This window comes from Pinus tabuliformis, chromosome 5_2, assembly GCF_031772625.1.
Source record: "Pinus tabuliformis cultivar Carrire ecotype Pingquan chromosome 5_2, CPIR1, whole genome shotgun sequence".
Taxonomy (NCBI): Eukaryota; Viridiplantae; Streptophyta; class Pinopsida; order Pinales; family Pinaceae; genus Pinus; species Pinus tabuliformis.
Genome location: NC_142306.1, coordinates 1,001,300,801 through 1,001,319,318, shown reverse-complemented (window position 1 = coordinate 1,001,319,318; position 18,518 = coordinate 1,001,300,801).

Sequence of the window (18,518 nt, the reverse complement as noted above, 5' to 3'; positions counted from 1 at the left end):
GGTTCTTGATTAGATAACAAGGGGTCAACCTCTTGTCCACTATGTTTGGAGTCATTTTCTTCATCACGACACCCCTTGAACTACTTTAGGCGTAATTAAAGGCCCAACGACATCACTTTGTTGATCTTTCGACCTTCTTGAGAGACTTATCTTTACATTATTGAGCTATTTGGTGGGCTTGTCACCAAAGGTTTTGTTATTATGCACATTATTTTATTTTAGGGGCTAAATTAGGCCTAATTAGCTGAATCGAATTCATTAGGAAGTGTATAAATAGAAGTGTGATGGAATCATTTGATCATCATCACTTGGTTTGAATCATTTTCTCTTGTGATATTATTGCTATTCTTTTTGGAGGACGAAATTGGATGGATGGATAAATTTTGATGTTTGGATCTCTTCATTTTTCTCTTGGATATACTTGTGCTCACATGTAAGTGTTCTTTTAATGCTATTTTGTCTTTTCTTATGTCACATGCATGTTGCTGGGGAATTTCTCTATACTAGGTTGAAGTTTGTTACTTTTCTTGTGTGAAATGGTGAAAATTTGTCTTTTATTAGTGTTGCATCATGTCATGGGCCATGTTTGAATAAGTGAATGTTTCTAGAGATATTTTGTTAAAATTTTATCTCGATAAGTCATCACATATCACATATTGAAGTATAAATGCCTTGAAGCAATTGTCCCATGCCCTAATTGCCATGCAAAATTGTTCTGGAGGCCTCTTTGACCAAGTGAAATCACTCAAAGCATTGGAATCATCTTGACTCCATTTCTCCCAATGGATTAGGCACCTGCCCTCCATAGATGATCACTAAAAAACACAATCTCTATCACCTGTCCCTCTTTCTTTTAGGCCTAATCACCATAGGGGACCTAGGGCATCACACTTCTCACAAGTTACCCATAAAAAAAATTCGATCTCCTAGCCTCTATTACGCTGTTGTGTTTGCTAAGAGCCTTCCAAATTTGAAGCCATTCCAACGGTGGTATCTCGAGATACCTCAAGCCCTAGTTCTGAGATTGTTTCTTGCCCTTTGATACCCTTGGCTAGTGACCTCATAGGGATCATTGTATTAAGATTGTTGAATATTATTCCTTTGATCCCCTTCTTCCCCTCAATCATGTCAAGCATTCCCTTGATTGATCAACTCCACCCCCTTGACCTAATTTTGGGTCCACTTGATCCCGTGTGGTCCCACAACCTTTTGCATATAATTTCACAAAGGCCACTTGGAATCCAAGTTCTAGGTCCTTCCTTCACAAGTCCTATTTGCAAACCCTAGCCATTGAAATCCCCTTGGCCATTCTTATAGAGCTTTACACCTTGCTTTTCAAGCAAGTAAACCACAAAATTGAGTCTCTCTCGTGAATAGACCCTTAGGAATCACTCTTTACCCCTTCATTAACTTATTCATCTAGTGATTCCCTTCATATTGGGTCTCCTCCCATCGGTGAAAGTCTGTAAAGAGTAGAGATCTTTAGCTGATGTGACAGTGGGCTATTGCTCCATTGTTACCCTTGACCTAGTAGTTGTCACTTTATGATCCCCTCCTAGGACCCTAGTTAGTTTGAGCGGTAATGCTTTCGTGTCTGTTGTCGTGAAGGAAGCAGGTCTACCTTCCTAGTGAATCATTAAGGAATTGATTCATAAATGACATTTCTAATATTCCTTTGGCGACTCCATTCATTGTCCAAGCCCCTAGTTTACTTGAAGGTGACAATATTCCTCCTTTAACTAGGGCTGCTGCAAGAAGAGGAGAACGAACTCCATCGCTTGTTAAAACCACCCTTATCCCTAAGTTTGAAAAGGTCAGTGACGCCACCCCAAAAATGACAACTAGTTCTAACAATGACCTTCCCACGCTGACCAAGAGTGAGAGGCATTTGGTTGGTGTCTTTGCCCCCTTGAAGTTGAGTCATGACCCTAAACCATTACGTAAAAAATTCAATAGATGGTTACCCAAATTCAAAGGCAATGGTACCCTAAGTGCCTGTGATTTTGTTGAAGAATTCTATTGGCACATGTCCCCTAGGATGATTTTTGATGAAGATAGGCTCATGATGCTTTTTGATTTATCACTTGAAGGACAAACGAGAGAATGGTACCTTAGTCTTCCCCCAACATGCATAGAAGATTCTGACCAATTTGAGGACCTATTCATGAGAAGATGGTCATGCAATGCCCAAGGAACCTTCAACATTGATTTTTTTATAATCAAATAAATAGGGAAAGGGAAGATATCTCGGAATTCATCCAAAATTTGTATAGGATAGCCAGGAATATCCCTGACCATTTGAAGTCCCCTGATGCCAACATTCTCCACTGTTAGAAAATCAGAATGGCAGAAATATTTTCTTATATAGATAATTACTTGTGATTCTTTTATCTTTATGTTCTTATATTTACTAGTTCATCAAGCAATTACCAAAATAGTAACACAAGGACAATAGATGAAGCCCCTTGATGCCAACATTCTCGACTGTTAGAAAATCAGAAAGGCAAAAAGATTTTCTTATATAGATAATTACTTGAGATTCTTTTATCTTTATGTTCTTTTATTTTTTAGTTCATTAAGTAATTACCAAAACAATAACACAAGGACAACAAATGTAGGTGGACAACCAAGGAAAAACCCATATCTAAGAGAAAATCCAGTCAACAATTTTTTCTTCAGTAGTTTCCTGAGATAATCCAAGACTCTAGACCCAGACAAAGATTCCCTCCACACCAAGTCAACCCTCAATCCTTCTTTCAAATGACAACCCTTCACAAGCAACTTCGACCTGACAACATAAGCAGTGACTTCGACCCAAGAACAGTTGCAGGAATGACTTCGACCAAACTTGGAGAACTTCGATCTCCCTTGATACACCTCGGAATTGAGTGAGATTTGTCCCAAAATTTCATTTTTTCATCCATTCTCTCTTCCTCCAGAAATTCACACTTCTTTCCAGTTCTTTTTCTAGCCCTTAAACAATTTCACACTTTTCCAGTTTCCAGCTTCAGAGATCGAACTATGTGAGAGAGAATGAGATGCTCCAAATGAATTCGAACTCCTTGTATTTATAGCCTTCTAGGGAGGTCGAATTACTTGTCTTGAGGCCGACTTGGTGTGGAGGAGACTAAATTCATTTTTGACTCAAAAACAATTCTTTTTACATGATCCGAAAGCCCAAGAAGGGTCTCTTTAAATGTATAATGACTCTAATGACTCAGAATAAATCCTAGAAGTCCTCAATGGGGACTTTCACCTAAAACATGATGACCCAAACATGAAACCCATGCTTTAATAAGTCATAATAATAATAATAAAAATAATGTTTGCATTCTTTTGATAAGTACATCTCAAATACATTAATGAAGACTGAACCTAGTTACAAATTTCAACACTCCCTCTTAACTAGGGAGGTATTCATCAGCACAAGTACAAGGAAGATCTCAGAACACATGAACCATAAAGAATTTTAGGCACCGCAACGCCATGGACTAGATTCCTGACCAGGGTAATCTATATAAGGTCCTCTAACAGTGTAGGCACCGCAATGCTATGGACTAGATTCCTGACCAAGGCAATCTATCCAAGTGGGACTAAGATGGACTAAAGATTTCACCCTTTCTAGGTATCATCAGGCTTACTTACTAACCATCAACTCAGGGATCTGGGTGCGTATCTGAGGTCAGAGATCCATGACCAATGTCACCCTCCCTACTTCGGGAACTAGACATCAACACAAAGTGTTGGCTAGATGTCCTCCCAGGCAATGTCTCACCCAAAGCCTCAACTTCCCGATTATTCCAATCGGTAACAAATCCTTCCAAATCTCTCTCAATCAAATTGATTGACAACTCTAAACATGTCAAAACATGCTATCAAACTTCCGAGATATTTACTTGTACAAACACAACCCAATCAGTAATAAACATTCAAATGTACATAAATAGATACAAACCTCTTGAGTCTTCCAAACAACTTGATGTTGCTTCTCAACTTTTCATAGTAGGACTTAGAGCTTTTCTAATGAATCTTGGCAGAAGATTCCTAAACCATGCAACTTCCTTTCCTACTTCTCATGCAACAACATATTTTATAAATTGATCTGAATTTTCTTATCTCAACAGTCCTTCAAAATACATTCTCCAATTTCTTCTATCAAGGTGTCCTTTAGGACCATGATGTGACCTCCCTCTCAACTAGGGCGATCCCTTTCATCCTTGCTCCCTCTCAATCTAGGGAGAATTATTTCATTCAAGCTCCCTCTTAACCTATGGAGTTTTCATCAAGCTTCCTCTTAATTTGGGGAGTTCGACATCGAAGAATCCTTCATGGTTTCCATCCTTCTCATCAGAGTTATCGTGATCATCATCATTCACATCATGCTTATCACATCAACTTTATTTTACGAACATCTTCACCATCTTTGAAGATTATGTACCTGTACAACTTAGATAGCAAGTACAACCAAATCTATAGAAGCATGAAGTTAGCCATATCAAAATCACGGAAGCATTCAACTTTATATATTAGATACACAAACTTACAATCAAGAGACACATACTCTTCAACTTTTTGCTAGGGTTTTTGTCATAAATCCTAGACTATTTCATCAAAACTTTGAGCAATTCATAACAACCTTCATTACATCTAGGGTTTCAATGTTTCTTCCAGAGGTATGTCATACCCTACCACTTCATATTGCAAACCCTAGAAACAACTTCAAACAAATATAGAACTAGAATGTATCAAACAACTTTCAGAATTCATATGTTAGACTTCCCACTAAAGTTTCATACAAACCCTAGATTTCATACATGAGATTTAACAATCAAAACCAATTACAACTTAATCAATAACATGACTAGCTTCAACTAGGATTTATTGCAAACCCTAGATTTTCTCAGTGAAAACTAAAACTCAGATTTCAACAATCTTATACAAATCTCAAATGATCACATTGTCATCATACATCAGAGATTTTCACTTCTACTAAGGTTTATCTCCCAAAACCCTAGAATTCACAAATACTATCATCCTAGAGAAACAACATGGACTAGGGCTTAGTTCCAAACCCTAGGACTCATGACTATCAACAATTAGGTTAAATCATATATTTAGGATTCCATCATCATGTAAAAGCATATCACAACATGTGTTAGTCAAACCCAACTACGCAAATATCAATAAGAGTTAGACATATAACAAACCTGATCAGACTAGGGTTTGATCAGACAAACACACACATCCCAAGGAAATCATTTCTAAGACATTATAAGGGTCTTGCTTATACACTCTACCAAACCCTAATTATTTAGGGTTTCAACACAAAATATAACAAACCCTAAATTATCAATACTTCAAAGTTTCAGTCTTTCAGAGATTACCATTCAACCTTAACAAGTTAGGGTTTCCATAACCATACCAAAACCCCGAACAAGGCATCATCAAAACATCAATCAATTACTTTAGACTTCATAAAAAATCAGACATTTTCTTTCAACAATAACCCTAAGCAGATTAGGGTTTCACACATAATCATCGACATCCCCTTAAGTTAGGGTTTTCACAATGAACCTTTCTAGGGTTCCACAAGAGCAATCAAAGATATGAAGAGGGTAGATTTATCTAATGATGAATCACCCAATCAAGAATATTTAAGATTTAGGAAAGCTAGACACAAAGGTGTTAGTAATAGTTGATCAAGAATGAATATGGAGATAACAAAACTTGTAATTCAAAACATACCTCTTGTTTCTTAACGAACCTTGTAATTCCAATGCTTTGTTTTTGTGATGACTTCTTTCTTGAATCTTCAACTAGTTTTCCTAAACAAGGAAAATAAGAGTAGAAATTTGATTAGTATTTGATGCAAATAAAACTAGATAAGTAAGGAAACCTAACAAGGAAATTGGTAATGAGATACTTATCTTTGGAGGTTGATAAGGGCTCCCTCCAAGCTTGAGGGATACCTATAACCTTAAGAACAAATAAAAAAGTGAGAGAGAATGAGATGCTCCAAATGAATTTGAGCTCCTTGTATTTATAGCCTTTTGGGGAGGTCGAATTACTTGTATTGAGGCCGACTTGGTGTGGAGGAGACTAAATTCATTTTTGACTCAAAATTAATTCTTTTTACATCATCTGAAAGCCCAATAAGGGTCTCTTTAAATGTACAATGGCTCCAATGACTTAGAATAAATAGTAGAAGTCCTCAATGGGGACTTTGAACTAAAACATGAGGACCTAAACATGAAACCCATGTTTTAATAAGTCATAATAATAATAATAAAAATATTTTCTCCATTCTTTTGTTAAATACATCTCAAATACATTAATGAAGACCGAACCTGGTTACAAATTTCAACATCGACAAATTCATCAACGCTGTGGGTGGCCACCTTACCTATGCATTAAGGGATAAGAAACCTTCAACATTGGCTAGGCTAAAGAGATAGCAATGGAGGTTGAAGAAAACCTACGGATCTCTAGAGTAGATGTCAATGACCATCCCAAGGCAAAAACAAAGGTCAAAAAGGGAAAATCCAAAGATCAACACGAAGAAACCCTTTTGGCCATCCTAAACAAATGGAAAAGCTTAGTTAAGAAGTAAATTCACGAGATGGGCATTACATGAACAAAATCATTGCCTTGGAAAGGGCCAAAAAGTATAGCTACATACCAAAAGGGGAACCCTTTCCTAAAAAGCAAAATGAAGGACAAGCCAAGTTCATCTCAAGTCCCAAACACCTTAGCTATGCCTAATGCAGTGGAGCAAGATTCATCTTTTGAGGATGAGCAAAGTGAAAAGGACGAAAGTGATGATGAAGAGGTAGATGAGCAGGCTAACCTTGTAGAATTCGATGTCTTCAACATTTTGTTAGGAGGTTCATACACTCATCCTCCAATTAATGAGGTCACCTTTAAAGAAGAAGAGAAGGAGCCCATTCTTAATGCTGATGATAGTGGAAGATTTAAAGGGGTTGAATATTCACGAAAGGACAATAATAAGGGCCTCACAACCTCTAAGGAACCAAACAAAGATGGCCCAACTCCCAAGCAAGTCTCTCCTAAGGAACCTCTTCCTAAAAGTCCTCCTAAAAAGGATTCCCCAACAAAAGCTAATCCAAAAAAAGATCCCCCAAGGAAAGAGAACACCAAGAAGAAGGAGAAGGGCAAAGAGGTTGGACTTAACATTGACATAGAGACTACTATAGGGAAAATAAATTGAAAGAGATTGTGAAACTTCCAGAGCAAAAACAACAAATTAAGAAATCCCTAGGTTTTGAGGAAGAAGAATTACCCAAGACTTGCAAAACATTCACCTTCCTGATCTTAACCCTGGGAATGAGCCATTCATGCTTACTTTGGCCATCAACGACCTCCTATTGCATAATTGTATGTTAGACTCAGGGGCTTCCGCAAACATCATGCCTTTAAAAGTCATGAAGCAATTGGGTCTTAACATCACTCGACCATATAAGAAGGTATGTGGTTTTAACTCTAAGCTCGTGGAGGTGGAAGGTCTCATAAAGGACCTTAAGGTTTCTTTGGCTAGGAACCCTGATATATCACTTCTCATGGATGTTGTGGTCATAGACATCCCTGATGTGTGGGGTATGCTCTTATCTAGGAAATGGGGAGCCACTGTTGGAGGTCATCTCCAAATGGACTTGTCATACGCTACTATCTCGCAATCTGATGGAACTCCTTTCATCCTTTATAGAGAGCCTACTTACCCTTCTCATGTGATTAAGCCAGCCAGGATCAATCCCATACTACGAGACACATGAGATCGAGAAGCCTTCTCCCATTCTCCCTTCACAAGAATTCTGTATTCTCAAATGACCAAATCACAAAACAAGCAAAAAGTGGAAGCCTAAAAAAGAATATAAGGTCGAGGACTTGGTCTTGGTCGATAAAGACCTAATGTCTGTCAAGATCCACGAGAAAGTTGGGGAGGACTATTATTACGTTGCTAAACTCAATGATGAACTATGGTCACAACCTGTCAAGTCGTATCACCCCTTTCCTCGACACATGAAATTGTAGTATATGTATGTTAGAGTAGGATGCATTGCATGATGGTTTTCTCATTAGAAATAACATCGTATGATATTTTGAATGGTAGAATGGTTGCATTTAGATTTAAATTTGCATATTTTATTTACTTTTATATTGATTTTATGACCTAATACTAAGCATGGGTGATCACAAGACACCACAAAAAGCATGTTGCCCTGTGTGCTTGGTCTTTGATATGTGTAGGTAACAGGTCTACGGTAACTAAAAGTTTGTTGATGTTCTCATGACCTCTTGTTCGAGTGGCTTCGCGCACTTTTCCGAGAGCTCATGACCCAGTTGGAGCCAAATGTTACCCACCATCTGTGGGTAGTATATATGGGAGGATTTTTTTCTTTTCTTAGATGGTCCTTAGCTGATAGCGAGCAACCCCTTGCATGCCTCACATAACTCGATGTGCCATTTTCTCTGCTATCTGAGTCAACCATGTGGTCCTTCGCCCATCTGTTATGAATGTATGTTTGAAGGTGGGCCTCCCAACCCCAAAGGTATGACTTTTTATTGGTATAGTTGGGTAATTTTCCTTACTTGTTATGGGCACTTCGAAGCATGAATTGGCGGGGGGATTCGGAGGAAAGAGTGGGTTAGGTTTGTATTCTTGTCTCCATTGCCCAATTTCTTGGTTACCCTTGTATCTTAGTCTCGTGGGATCTCCTTTACTAGCCATTAGCTTTAGGTTTGGCACTACATGGGAAACCCTAATTTGGTTGCGTGGTCCTACTTCACAATACCACCTACATTACTCCCTCTCCACTTGTTTAGCCCCATTCATCTATTTTCCCATCCGGGTCCACATGTGTCCACTAGGTCCACATAGGGTTAACTTCCTCCTTCCCATTTCCACACCTTGGGTTGGGTCTGGAACAATGCCTCAGAGGTTGATGCAGCTAAAAAGAAAGTGAAAAACATAATTTGGCCACTCTCAATAGGAAATGTACCACAAAATGCAAAAGATGGTCGAGAGATACAAATTTATCACGTGGGCAAAAACCGAACATGAGCTCTACCCCTTATGCATGGCCATCACCCTGGTTCCTGTGGGCCCTAGATGAGCCCCCTCCATCATTATGGAACACATGATTGTCCCAACCCCTAGTGGGTGATGAACTGCCCCACCTCAAGGGGGTATCCACTGCTACATATTACACATCATGCTCTCCATCCCCTGGAGCCCCGAGCAATTATGAAGAAAAATCAATAAAAGGCAAAAGGCATATGAAGAAGGGTGGAAAAACAAAGGCCGAGGTAACTCATGCACCACGATTTACTCCCTCCTACATACATATATCCGTGTGCGAGCTTCCCTTGTTATATCTACCCAATGTACCTTGACATGTGGTCTGGATGTTTCCCTTCATCGCCACTCCATTCCATCATTATATCATTTAACACCTACCTCTTAAAGGATGTACTATGGACGGGCCATCCCATTTAAAGGTTGAAATTGCCTAATAGGGTCCTTGGTTAACCCCCTTTTGAGCTTGGAGACACTTGTACTTACCAAAGCCCACTATGGAAAGGCATGCCACCATGAAGTGCTCCATTGATCCCATAACTTGTAAACATTATTACTTGATTATTCTAATGATTTGTTGTATTGGAGGGCAAGGGGACGCATTGGATCTTATGCAGGATTGCAGGTGGGTCTTCATCTAAGGCTTGGTCTCCCTATATGAGGTCATAGCCCTCCAAAAGGCCACATTGACACTTGTAGGGTGAGCTTTGAGAGCCATGGGCCTCCACCATAGCAGATATTACTTCATGGATCCTCAACAACGTTCATTGATTGCTCATATTCCACCTTTGGATGAGGATGATGCACGTAGTCCACCTTGCCCAACAGACTCCACAGTTGTACCATACACTTGGCATATGTTCCAGGATGCCTCTCGACGCGAATGGACGGTTTATATCATCACTCTAGCCCTTACAAATGGTTTACAGGTATATTTGATCCATTTGGAGACCCATGAGATTGTCCTTGTGCCCCCACACCCACTTGGGAGCACCCATTAGAGGAAATTTCAACCTAAAAGTGACCTCCTAAGGAAAAATAATAAAATAAGTTATAAATTTTGGAGGGAAAAGTAGAAAGCTGGTTTTTTTAATTTTATTTTTGGCTTATCTCCTTCTAGGTTTACAAAAATTTCAGGTGTAGACACTCGTTGAGTGTGGAATTCAATTCCACATTCAACGAGTACCCATTATGCATACTTTTGAGAAGATCCACATCGATAAAAATTGAAGATACATTAAAAAAGTGTGTTCAACATGTTTTTTTAATGTATCTTCAATTTTTATCAAATATGGGTCTTCTCAGAAGTATGCATAATGGGTACTCGTTGGATGTGGAATTTAATTTCGCATTCTACGAATGTCTACACTTGAAATTTGAGTAAACGTATAATGAGCTAAGCCAAAAATACAATTAAAAAAACAATTTATTTATTTATTTATTTTTATTTATTTATTTTTTCTTCCCTCCAAAATATTTACATGTACTTCTTTTTAAATTTAGATGATTTTGATTGATTTACATATTATGTACATGAAAATTTCATGGGCACTTTTGGGCTGAAATTTCCTCTAATGACAGGTTTTTGATTACTGGTAACAAAGAGTCAACCCCTTGTCCACTATGTTTGGAGTCTTTTTCTTCACCATGGCACCCCTTGGACATCATCAGGCCTCTTCAAAGTCCCAACGACATCACTTTGTTGATCATTCAACCCTCCTGAGAGGCTTATCTTTACATTATTGAGCTATTTGGTGGGCTTGTCGCTAAAGGTTTTGTTATTATGCACATTATTTTATTTTAGGGGATAAATTAGGCCTAAGTAACTAAATCAAATTCATTAGGAAGTGTATAAATAGAAGTGCGATGGAATCGTTTGATCATCATCACTTGGATTGGATCATTCTCTCTTGTGAGATTTTTTCGCTGTTCTTTTTGGAGGACGAAATTGGATAAATGGATGAATTTTGATGTTTGGATCTCTTCACTTTTGTCTTGGAGCTTCTATATTGGCATATGATGATGATTGGATATACTTGTTCTCACATGTGAGTGCTCTTTTAATGCTATTTTGTCTTTTTCTTATGTCACATGCATGTTGCTAAAGAATTTCGCTATACTAGGTTGAAATTTGCTTCTTTTTTGTGTGAAATGGTGGAAATTTGTCTTTCATTAGCGTTGCATCATGTCATGGGCCATGTTTGAATAAGTGAATGTTCTTAGAGATATTTTGTTAAAATTTTATCTCGATAAGTCATCACATATCACATATCGAAGTATAAAGACCTTGAAGCAATTGTCCCATGCCCTAATTGCCATGCAAAATTATTCTAGAGGCCTCCTTGACTAAGTGAAATCACTCCAAGCATTGGAATCATCTTGGCTCCATTTCTTCCAAAAGATTAAGCACTTGTCTTCCATAGGTGATAACTAAAAAGCACAATCTTTATCACGTCTCCCTCTTTCTTCTACTCCTAGCCTCCACAGGGGACCTAGGGCATCACATTTCTCACAAGTTACCCATAAAAAATTTTCGATCTCCTAGCCTTTACTACGATATTGTGTCTCCTAGGATCCCTCCAAATTTGAAGCCATTTCGATAGTGGGATGTCGAGATACTTCAACCTCTAACTCTGAGATTGTTTCTTGCCCTTTGATTCCCTTGGCTAGTGACCTCAATGAGATCATTGTATTAAGATTGTTGAATATTCTTCCTTTGATCCCCTTCTTCCCCTCAATTAGCTCAAGCATACCCTTGATTGATCAACTCCACCCCTTTGACCTAATTTTTGGTCCACTTGGTCCCGTGTGGTCCCACAACGTTTTGAAGATAATTTCACAAAGGACACTTGGAATCCAAGTTTTCACAAGGATCTCTTGGACTAGGTCCCTCCTTCACAAGTCTTATTTGCAAACCCTAGCCCTTGAAATCCCCTTGGCCCTTCTTAGAGAGCTTTACACCTTGCTTCTCAAGCAAGCAAGCCACAAAATTGAGTCTCTCTTGTGAATAAGCCCTTAGGAATCACTCTTTACCCCTTCATTGACTTATTCATCTAGTGATTCCCTTCATACCGGGTCTCCTCCCATCGATGAAAGTTCGTAAAGAGTAGGGAGCTTTAGCTGAGGTGACAATGAACTGTTGCTCCCTTGTTGCCCTTGACCTAGTAGTTGTCCCTTTAGGATCCCCTACTATTTTGAGCGGTAACATTTTGGTGCCGTTGCCAGGGAGGTGTTGGAAAATCAAAGATATTATATTAGGGTTTGATTCTCTTTTCCTGATAATTACTTGTGAGTGTGTTGGCTTCTTTTACTTCTTTATTATCTTATCTTTCATCAAGCAATTACCATATTATGTGTGTATAAAGATCACAAAACAGGAGACACAAGATATAGGCACATGGCAGGGAAAAATCCTCCTCGAGGGGAAAAACCAGTCAAGATGATTTTGATCCAGGTGGATATTGGTGGCCACCCGCTAATTCCACTTGGATCCCCTCTAGTGCTTCTTACAACTTTTTTCAGTTTCCTTAATTATAGCACAGTTTACTATTTTTAGCACTTTTTCGGGTCCTAAACTTCCGGAGCCGTTTTGAGGTCCTAAACGACGTTTTTTGGGAAATCTACCACCGCGATTTTCTGTTTAAAAATCGTCTTTTCCGTCGTAGTCCTCGGAGAGATCTTTCCAACGGGCTATCATGCACGTCAAACGGAGATAGTACGACCAATTCGCGACCCCAGGAAGTTGATGTACCAACTTACCCAAAAACGGGGCCCACAACTTGGCGTTTCATTTTCTAAGGTTATGTTTTGTAACGTGAAGGGTTTTCCATTGTTTCTCAACAATAAATAGGCCTCCGAGCCTCATTGTAAGATAGTTCAGAGGCATGTAGCCGCCACATCTCTTCTCAGAGATAAGTTACCATCGCCCTAGCTGGTTTATTTCCATTTATGTTTGTAAGCATAATTCAGTATTTTACAGTAATGAAATGAGGTATTATTTCCGCTGCATATCTGTCTTTATGGTTATCTCTGTATTTTATTGCGTTCCTGTTTAAATCCGGATCAGTGGTATCTGAGCGGTCTACTTTTCTTCTCTGTTTTTCTTTGCATGTCCCCAACGAGGTCGGGATATAAGGAGTTAGGGCTTGAACTAGTCGAACCTTTGCAAGACCAGCCTCGCAAATCCCGACGGCCTCCCATGGCGGATGAAAAGAAAGACGAGGGGGCAGGAGATCCTATCAAAATCTTGCTCGAAGAAGCCCTCGAGCGACAAAGGAACACGATGATGGACAACTTTGCCCAAATCCTTCAGCGGCTACCCAGGGGCGACGCATCGGCTTCCAACAACAACTCTGGAAACGCCACACCATTTAAGGTACAAGTTAATTTTGAAATCCTCATATTCGAGGGTTAGATAGACGCAGATGTCATCGATAAATGGTTAAATGTGCTAGAGGGTTATTTTTCTGTTCATGATTTTTCCAGTTGGGAAAAGATTATTTTCGCTCTTCTCAAAGCAACCCCCCACGTCAAGGATTGGTGGGAAACCTACTGCGAGCAGAAGGATGAAAGTACAGGCTCACTATTTTCAATCGCACCGACTTGGGATTCATTTCGAGATGCCATCAAGGAGCAGTACTACCCTGTTGGAAGATATGAGGATCAATACATAAAGTGGACCACGCTACGGCAGGGAAGGGACCAAGACGTACCAGAGTTTACCAATATTTTCCATACCCTTCGCACAAAGTTGGGTATCAAGGGTACAGAGCAGCATTTGGTACTCAAATACCGTGGCTGCCTGCACAAGTACATCCAAGAAGAAATAGAATTCCTGAACATCTCCTCGCTCGGCACAACATACCGATATGCCGTCAAGGTCGAGCAAAAGTTTAAACATAAGAAGCGAGACTTTGGGTCTGCGAATCCGAAACAAGGGAAGGGTGCCCCCAAACTGCAGAACAAAGGACAAAGCCAAGGTGGGTCGTCCCAAGACAACCCGCCAAAGTTGCAAGCAAAGAACAGCGCCGCGAAGCCGAAAAAGGACACCGGAAAGTGGTGTGAGTTCCATAAGAGCTCCACTCACAACACAAGTGAGTGTCGGGCCAAGCAGTCACTGGTGGCCGAGCTAAAGGTTTCAGAATCAGATGCATGTTCTGACTCTGAGTCAGAACCCGATAAGGGGAATGACAAAGGGAAGCAGATTATCGATGCGGAGCCCAACGCCACCGTTGCCACCACGAAGATCCAGAAGGAGGAACCTGAAGATACAGAGGAGGAGGAGCGTCTCTTCCACTCCCAGATGTGGGTAAAGGGCTCCCCGCTACAGTGCATTGTCGACAGCGGGAGCCAAAAGAACCTCATTTCGGCAGAGGTCGTGAAACGGCTGGGCTTACCGACCACAGCACATCCACAACCATACACCATTGGGTGGCTGCACCAAGGACGGGATCTTCGCGTGAGCCAACAGTGTTGCCTTCCATAAAACATCAAGCCCTTCACGGATGAGGTATTGTGTGACATTGCTCCCCTTGAAGTTTGTGATGTGTTATTAGGACAACCTTACTTGTGGAAGCGACATGCTGTGTATGAGTCAAGGCCCCGTGTTGTTATTGTTACTTTGGGAAATAAGTTGTACATGATACCAGAGGTAGCACCGCCGACCGCCATATCTTTGGTTACTGCAAAACAATGAAGTAAGCTCATTTCCAAAATCGGGAAGTTTGTTTTCCTGATGATACGCCCTCAAGAAAAGAAGAAGACTGTGGCCACGACCTCCAGATAGGGCCCCTCCGCACGACAATTACAGATGGACAAGGTCGTGGAGGAGTATGAGGACATCTTCACCTCCCCCACAGGGGTTCCTCTGCACTGTCAGGTCAAGCACTCCATTGATCTGACCCCAGGTTCGCCGCTGCCCAATGGACCAATCTATCGGCACTCTATTCTGGAGAACGATGAAATTAAGAGGCAGATTCAGGAGCTGCTGCAAAAAGGTCACATCCGTCCGAGTTCATCGCCCTGTGGGAGCCCGATCGTGCTGGTACAAAAGAAGGATGGGACTTGGAGACTCTGTATTGACTATCGGGAGCTGAACAAGATCACTGTTCGTAATAGGTACCCAATCCCACGGATTGATGACCTCCTGGACCAACTAAAGGAGGCAAAATATTTCAGCAAGATCGATTTGAAGTCAGGATATCACCAGGTACCAATCGAACCCTCCGATGTGTGGAAGACTGCCTTCAAAGCCAAGGAGGGCCTTTTCGAATGGTTGGTTATGCCTTTCGGATTGACGAATGCTCCTGCAACCTTCATGAGGCTAATGGACGACATCTTGCGACCATTCACCAACTCATTTGTAGTGGTATACTTGGATGACATCTTGATCTTTAGCAAGACTTGGGAAGAGCACCTCCACCACATCCAACAAGTTCTCAAAACACTGCGACAACACAAGTTATGTGCCAATTTGGAGAAATGCACTTTTGGCATGACCCAGGTTCAGTATCTGGAATACATTATTGATGAACGGGGGGTGCATGTGGATCCAGCCAAGATCCAAGTCATTCGGGATTGGCCATCTCCAACCACTCTGACAGAGCTTCGCAGCTTTCTAGGCCTTGCCAACTTCTACCGTAGGTTCGTGTTGGGATTTTCTCATATCACTTGGCCCTTGAGTCAGGTCACCAAGGGAGGAGCGAAAGCAAATTCTTTTTGGTCTGAATCTCAACAGAAGGCATTCACAGAGTTGAAATATCGACTCTGCATAGCACCAGTTCTTGCATTACCAGACTTGCAACAACCATTTGAGGTCGAGACAGATGCCTCTGACTATGCTATTGGGGCAATCCTTACTCAACACGGGCATCCAGTGGCATATCACAGTGAGACACTTTCAGACACAGTCCGGAAGTATCCCACTTATGACAAAGAGATGTATTCCATTGTGCAGGACTGCCGACAATGGAAGCATTACATTTTGGGGAAGGAAACGGTCATCCACACAGACCACCGACCCCTGCAGTTCATACAGACCCAAGGGAAATTGCAGAATGATCGCCATCAGAAGTGGTCCACATACCTGCAACAGTTCCATTTGAATATCAAGTATAAGAAGGGCAACACCAATAATGTTGCAGATTGCCTCAGTCGACCACCGATCATGGCGTTAACCACCGTGCTCAACTCTTGTGGGCACGAGACTTCTGATTGGCCACTGCTCTACAAAAGCAACCCGGAATTCGGCCACACATACCAGACACTCTTGGAGGGTCAGCATGTTCCAGATTTTCACCTCCAGGACGACCTGTTATGCCACCTGGGTCACCTTTGTGTTCCTTCAAGCGAGCGTGCCAAGATGATCTAGGAAGCGCACTACAGTCGGGCCGTTGGGCATTTTGGGGTCGAAAAAACGGTGGCAGTAGTGCAGAAATATTTCTATTGGCCAAATCTTCGACAGGATGTCGGGAAGTACATTAGATCATGCACTTCTTGCGCCATTGCCAAACCAGCCATCAAGAAGCAAGGCCTCTATACCCCGCTGCCTACCCCTAGTCGACCTTGGGAATCCATCTCCATGGATTACATGTCAGGCCTCCCTTCCACTAGGCATGGAAATGACTGTGTTTTTGTGGTCGTTGACAGGTTCTCGAAGATGGCCATTATGGCGGCCTGCAAGAAGAATATCACATCAGAAGCCACTGCTAAACTCTTCTTTGAACGAGTATGGGTACACTTTGGGATCCCACAGTCTATCATTTCAGATTGGGACAACAGGTTCCTTAGTGCATTTTGGTCTAGCCTCTGGTCGATGCTGGACACCAAACTCACTAAGTCCACAGCCTTCCATCCTCAAACTGATGGCCAGACTGAGGTCGTCAACAGGATGATCGTACACATTCTGCGCATGTACAACTCAAAGCATCCACGCACATGGGACGAGAGCCTCCCCTATGTTCAGCACAACTACAACCGGGCTCTCCACAGCTCGACTGGCCACAACCCTTTTCAGGTGGGATTGGGATTCCAGCCACTATGTCCCATCGATGTGGCCATGCCATTTGCAGCTACTCACGCAGATTCTGCTCATGTCCAGTCCGAAACAGATAAGGCAAATAGCTTCATTGAGCACATCCAACATATTCGCCAGTAGGTCCATGACATTCTGGAGAAATCAAATGCCAAGTACAAGCAGCGACATGATCAACATCGGGTGCCACATAAGTTTCAAGTGGGCGACAAAGTCTGGTTGCATTTGCAAAAGGAACACCTTATCGGAGCCTATCGGAAACTCAGACCACTCCGATATGGCCCTTACACCATCACCAAGGCTGTGGGAGACAATGCATTTGAGCTCAGCATTCCCCCATTCCTTGGCCTGCACCCGGTGTTCAATGTCGACTGCCTTCGGCCATACTTTCCACCATTACTAGACACATCCGACATTGCAAAACAACTCACACCCACAGAGTTAAATCCAGCTTGCATGGAACATGCTGCAACTGATCGGATCATGGACACACAGATCAAGCACACTCACTAGCAGAATATCCAACTGTATCGAGTTGTCAAAGCAGGACAACTCCTTCACCAGGGCAAGTGGCTCACCAGGGACCAAGTGCAGCAGAAGTTCCCTCATCTCATGGAGGAACTCAACGCAATGGGGACCATTGCTTCCTAAGGGGGGAGGAATGATCCAGGTGGATATTGGTGGCCACCCGCTAATTCCACTTGGATCCCCTCTAGTGCTTCTTACAATTTTTTTTCAGTTTCCTTAATTCTAGCACAGTTTACTATTTTTAGCAGTTTTTCGGGTCCTAAACTTCCGGAGCCGTTTTGAGGCCCTAAACGACGTTTTTTCCCAAACGACGTTTTTTGGGAAATCTACCGCCAACGATTTTTCTGTTTAAAAATCGTCTTTTTCGTCGTAGTCCTCAGAGAGATCTTTCCAACGAGCTATCATGCACGTCAAACGGAGATAGTACGACCTATTCGCGACCCCGGGAAGTTGATGTACCAACTTACCCAAAAACGGGGCCCACAACTTGGCGTTTCATATTCTAGGGTTAGGTTTTGGAATGTGAAGGGTTTTCCATTGTTTTTCAACAATAAATAGGCCTTCGAGCCTCATTGTAAGACAGTTCAGAGGCATGTAGCCACCACATCTCTTCTCAGAGATAAGCTACCATCGCCCTAGCTGGTTTATTTCCATTTCTGTTTGTAAGCATATTTCAGTATTTTACAGTAATGAAATGAGGTATTATTTCCGCTGCATATCTGTCTTTATGGTTATCTCTGTATTTTATTGCGTTCCTGTTTAAATCCGGATCAGATTTTTCCTTTCAATAGTATTCTTTGAGACTCTTTACCCTAAACCAAGCCCAGACTTTACCTCCACACCATGTCAGCCTCACAAATCTTC